Genomic DNA, 5,991 nt, shown 5'->3' with positions numbered 1-5,991 from the left:
GAGCTGCATTGAATCTTCTTATAGGCAATCAAACTATTCCTCACAGCTGATGACATATCTGTTGCTTGGTTTTAAATTCAAGGTAACTTTTATTTTTATACTTTAATTGACTCAGGAAGGTTGAATGGTATGGTGAAAAAAGAAAAACATGTTAAAGCACCTTAAATAGGATATTGCCAGGCAAGAGGAGGGGAGGGGAATCTGTTTTCTAGTAGGTCTTGCATTTAATCTGACACTTGATGCTTAACAGTGTCAACAGGATCGACAAAACATTTTTCCTACAACAAGGTACCCAAAGAGTTTTTTTTCACCAAAGGTATATTTTTTTCCTGTACCACCTAGGATTATTTGTTGTTTGCTTGCTTGTTTGTTTCCATCTCGAAAGAGAACTAGCTCTGGACAGTTTAAGCATGCAACAGTTGTCCTGTCCTAAATGCTTTGAAAGCTTGTGGGTGTCCTCTCTGCACCCCTTCTCTCCAAAGTATAAAACTAGTATCCCACTGTATGTGGCTTGTCTATAACCAGCACAAGTTCCAAGAAGTGTTTCCGTTACAATATAGTCAACAGAGACTTCATGCCAGTGTCTCACAGGGCTTTCTGTGGATACACATACTATCTAATAAAGGAAACAAGAATAGGAACAAATAGAAGTTCTGGACATAAATTTTCGAGTTAAGAGTTGTTACTTCCTTTTTTTCCTTTCTTTTTGGAAGTGTACATTTAGTTCATTTTGATGCATTCTTTATCCTGATCACAAAGCTACAGAGTAGTGGAAAATCCTGTGGAAGCTAGTTCCTACAATAGACACCTAGTGGCCTGTGGACGCAAGAGGTTCTCATAAGATGGACACCTATGCATGCATATTTTGGACGGTTTCTCATTGAGAATCCTTCTTTAGGGCTGAAAGGGGAAAAGGATCAAATGCAAAGTTATCCAGTCATGCTGGCAGCTCTCATTTCCCTCCTAAAGCAGCATCTAAGAATTCCTTCTTTTGAGCCTTGACATCTGCAACTTCCTTTTCACCATTGCCCTACTCCTCTTGGATTAGAATTGTAGGGAAGGAAGGGACCTGAAGAGTCATCTAGATTAGCCCCCTACACAAATGCAGGATAAACTCTTCCTAACAGATGAATTATTCCATTCAACAGTATGAAATCTCAGAACAAATTTCTGGACAAAATGTGGATCTATAGATCTCTGTGCCTACGAACTGACATTGAACAGCCTGTATGCATTGCCATTAATAATAAGGTTTGTGGTTATAGTTTAATTTGCTGGGTCAGCTCAATGATGCATCAAATCTTGGATTTCTTTCTTTAGATGTTCTCTACATTCCTTTCACAAATTATATTTTAGAGGCAGATTTCTTGGGGAGACAGGAAGGACTCCAGTATGAACCTTCCACTAAGGCTTTTGTGGAAAAAATTGAACATAACCATCCAGCTTCGTGTGATTTCAGTTAGGATAATGTTTTGTATCAGTAGAATATGAATAATTGTCTTTCCTGTGCCTTGTCTAGACTTCTAATGGATGCTCTTAATAAACTGTGAAGTTGAACATTTGTATACTTACAAACTATTCTTGTTTGTTTTCAGTCATGGTCTAAGAACTTAAATTTTGTGATTCTAGCACATATTTCTCTTCTGTTTGCAATGTAACTGTAGCACAGTACAATGATAACTTAACTTGGAGTGTAGATATATAACTGTTCATTTTCCAAGGAAATTTAGGATTCAAATTGCTAACTAATTAACAACATCTATGTGTGTGTATATGTGTATAATATAGATATAGATAGCTATCTAGAGAATTATGGTTTGATATTTTTATGGCAGCCAAGAGCAAGTAATGAGAGTACATACTGAGAAGTGTGGAAGAAATGCTGTCTTACTTCTGTTTACTGTACTATAGAGAGTGCTTGAGAATTGATTTGTTAAGCTAGTAATGTCATGAGTCAATTAAGGTGTTGGAACTTGGCCCAGTGTGCAGGAAGTTCTGCCTTGTACTATTTGCTTTTATTTTAGCAAGACCTAGCACTTTTCTCTTGACTTCTCTTTAGTCAAAAGTAGCAGATGATGGCCAATGGAAGATTAAATTTGTTGGTCTGATTACTAATAGTACAGAATATTTATAGCACTGAGTTAAAGGTGGGAACCTCTATTTCTGCTGCAACCAAGGTGACCCTTCCCACAGAATGTCAGCCTAAACAGGGCTCGGGGACAGATTCTTCTGCTCCCAATCTAAGCTCTGATGAGATCCTTGCCAAGTCAAAAAAGTAAGTGGAAGCAGCTGTGTTCATCAAGTGGGCCCCTGTTTTACCAGCCGCTGCTGCCTGTCACTCAGCTACAAACAAGCCTCCTACTTCAGTGCATGCATGCACTGAGCAGCACACAATAGGGAGAATAAATCCTTTACTGATTTGCCCTGGGTCCCAGCATCTACTAATGGCATCATACAGGAAGCAGTTAAGTATCTGCCTTCCTCTATAAAAAGGAAAATGGTTTTGTAATAATTTCTACCTTTTTTTTCCCCTTGCTAAGCCAGGAAAAGGGGGGGGGGGGTTGTTTGTTTTTTTTTATCAAAGATGCAATCTCTACCCAAGCATCTCTTTAGCTGGTATTACCTTGAAATGCTCAGTTGAGATTAAGGGACCCAAATTGTTAGTATGGAGCAGGATATAAACTTTAGTGGCTTCCATCTATACTTTTTCCTTAATCCTTCCTTTCCCACAAGAAATAACATTTTTAAATTCTCAGCTACCACACAGATGCTTCATTTGGTTTTAGCTCCTTTGACACAATCCTTCATAATGTTGGTTGTTTTTTTTGGGGGGTGGGGGGTTGCTTTATATCTCTCTATTTTGCCAACACTGATGTTGCCTTCCTCATCATAAGCATTATTAGGCTTATGGGATCTTGCAGGAGTATATTGCCCAGATGGGACCATCTTCACTGATAAGGGAGTTCTTAATTCAGACCGTATGTTCATAAATTGACTTTAAATGTTCTAGCTGATTGAAAGACTGAGTCCTGCCATTGCTGAATCTAAAGTACATCCACAATATGAAAGATGGCACAACCATGCCATCAAGACTATTTTACCATCTTTTACAGGTGAATAAGAAAGGTATCCAAATCCCAATTAAAGCTCTGCAGGTGGGATTGCATAACATAACAATTAAGAAAACTACAGGTAAGAGCAGATATTTCTTTTTCAATTTGATAAAGTTCCCATCCTTTTTCTTACCCTAGCAATTCTCAACCAGAGTGCCATGGTACACATGGGCTACCATGGGGGCCTGCAGGGATGAAATCAGGCCAAAAGATGATTGGAGTTGCAGCTAGCAGGGGACATGAAGGGTTAACAAGAGGGATTTTTACAAGTATGTCAGCAACAAGAGGAAGATCAGGCAAAGTTTGAATACCTTGCTGAATGAGGGAGGCAACCTAGTGACAGATTATATAGAAACGGCTGAAGTATTTGATGCTTTTTTACCTCAGGCTTCTCAGGTAAGGTCAGCACCCAGACTGCTGCACCTGGCAGCACAGTTTGTGGGGGAGGTGATCATCTAACAGTGACAAAAGAGCAGGTTAGGTACTATTTAGAAAAGTTACATGTGTATAAGTCCATAGGGCCAGATGCAATGCACCTAAGGGTGCTGAGGGAGTTGGCTGATGTGATTGCAGAGCTGCTGGCCATTATCCTGGAAAACTTGTGGCGATCGGGAGAGGTCCAAGACAATTGGAAAAGGGCAAATATAGTGCCCATCTTGGAAGAAGGAGGATCTGAGGATCTACAGACTGGTCAGCCTCACTGCACTCCCTGGAAAAATCATGGAGGAAGGTCCTTAACAAATCCATTTCTAAGGCCTAGGAGGAGAAGGTGATTAGGAACAGTCAGCATGGATTCACCAAGGGAAAGTCATTCCTGCCCAACCTGGTTGCCTTTTATAATGAGATGACTGGCTTTGTGGATGTGGGGAGATCAGTGGATGTGATATACCTTGAGTTTAGAAAGGCTTTTGATACAATGTTCTTGCAAGCAAGCTAAGGAAGTATGGGTTGGATGAATGGTCTATAAGGCAGATAGAAAAGTGGCTAGATTGTTGAGTTCAAAGGGTAGTAATCAATGGCTCTATGTCTACTTGGCAGCCAGTATCAAGTAGAGTGCCCAAGTGGTTGGTTCTGGGGCCAGTTTTGTTCAATATCTTCATCAGTGAACTGAAAGATAGGATGGAATGCACCCTCAGTAAGTTTACAGATGACACCAAGCTGGCAGGAGTAGTAAATGTGCTGGAGGGTAGGGATAGGATTCAGAAAGACCTAGACAAGTTGGAGGATTGGATCAAAAGAAATCTCATGAAGCTTAGTAAGGACAAGTACAAGTTCTGCACTTAAGACAGAATAGTCTCATGCACTGATACAGGCTGAGGACTGCCTGGCTAATCAGCAGCTCTGCCAAAAAGGAGCTGGGGGTTACAGTGGACAGTAATCTGCATGAGCCAGCAGTGTGCCCTTGGTGTGAAGAAAGCTAATGCCATACTGGGCTACATTAGTAGGAACATTGCCTGCAGATCAAGGAATGTAGTTGTTCCCTGCTATTTGGCACTACTGAGACTGCATCTGGAGTACTGTGTCCAGTTTTGGGCCCCCTACAACATAAAGGATGTAGACAAATTGGAGAGAGTCTAGTATAGGGCAACAAAAAGGATTAGAGCACTGGGGCACATGACTTCTGAGGAGAGGCTGAGGGAACTGGGTTTATTTAGTCTGCAGAAAAGAAGACTGAAAGGGGATTTAATAGCAGCCTTCATCTACCTGAAGGGTCGTTCCAAAGAGGATGGAGCTAGACTGTTCTCGGTAGTGGTAGATGACTGAACAAGGAGCAATGGTCTCAAGTTGCAGAAAGGGAAGTTTATTAAATATATTAGGAAAAACTTTCTTTCCAGGAGGGTAGTAAAGCACTGGAACAAGTTACCCATAGAGGTGGTGGAACCTCCATCCTTGTAGGTTTTTTAAGACCAGTGGTTAGATAAAGCTTTGGCTGGGATGATGTAGTTGGGGATGGTCGTGCTTTGAGCAGGGGGTTGGACTAGATGACCTCCTGAGATCCTTGCAACCCTAATTTTCTATGATTCTTTTAAAAGTGAGCTCAATACTAGGACTGTTATATATGCAGTCACTTACACATGTTCACAAGATCAATCCAGAGATTTCAGATGGAAATCCATATTTTCAAAATCATTATGGCTTGTTGTAGTGTTTCTAAGTTGCTTACATCAGAATAATTGCTGTATTATTTAAGAGCTGCCATTTTCTGAGGGGTGCCTTGAGTCTAAAAAGGTGGAGAACCACGGCCTTAGAGGAAGTTATTTCTTAAAAGCTATTTGTTGGTTGATGTCCAAAGAGTTGAAATATCACTGCTAAGGAGCTCAATTTGGCTCAATTACTAGAGCTAAAATTAAGTTAGTCTTATGTAGTGGATGGCTGGGTCATATTGGTTTTCTATGTTGTGGGTTTCTGAGGTATACTTGGATTTTATTTGTAGTATTAGGTGAAAGAGGTATAATAAAACTAGGATAAGTGTGCAATAAAACAAAACTGTCCTTATTTTGGTTTGAGACAGAGTAGATGTTTACTGCCCTTTTCCTGATATAGCTAGATTTTTTTGGATCACCCACTTGTGATCTGGCATTTATTTTAGTTCAGTAATGACCAAGGGTTTTGTAGTTGTTTTAAAATGTAGTTTGATTATGTTGTTCTTTTCAAGAAAGAAAAAGCCTAAAAATTCCACCCTGTGGTATATAATGGTTTTAGATTTGAATTTTGTTCTTATGATTATTGTATGATAACAGGTGATAGGAAATACAAACTTAGACCAGAACCCATCCTTCAGAATATATTCCATTTTTGCTCGGTGTTGAAGTATCAGGTTGTAATTTCACATCCCTAACTTCTGCCTTTTCTCCCACGCTTCCCCCTCCCCCCCCCC

The 5,991-nt window shown here is 40.1% G+C and overlaps 1 protein-coding gene across 2 annotated transcripts in view; it reads left to right on the top strand.

The window, feature by feature from the left end:
* The first annotated feature begins 2,366 nt into the window (after positions 1 to 2,366).
* The window catches only part of PDE3A (phosphodiesterase 3A), a 261,580-nt gene continuing 257,955 nt past the window's right edge, over positions 2,367 to 5,991 (top strand). The window contains exons 1-2 of one of the 2 annotated variants that reach the window (XM_025191809.1): positions 2,367 to 2,464; positions 3,114 to 3,192. The gene's annotated coding sequence lies outside the window, so the exon portion shown is untranslated. The remainder of the gene's footprint in view (positions 2,465 to 3,113; positions 3,193 to 5,991) is intronic. The other variant, XM_025191810.1, reaches the window with a different exon arrangement.

The sequence above is a fragment of the Alligator sinensis genome, unplaced genomic scaffold (genome assembly GCF_000455745.1).
Source record: "Alligator sinensis unplaced genomic scaffold, ASM45574v1 scaffold1155_1, whole genome shotgun sequence".
Classification (NCBI taxonomy): Eukaryota; Metazoa; Chordata; order Crocodylia; family Alligatoridae; genus Alligator; species Alligator sinensis.
This window is presented reverse-complemented; position numbering and strand designations above follow the sequence as displayed.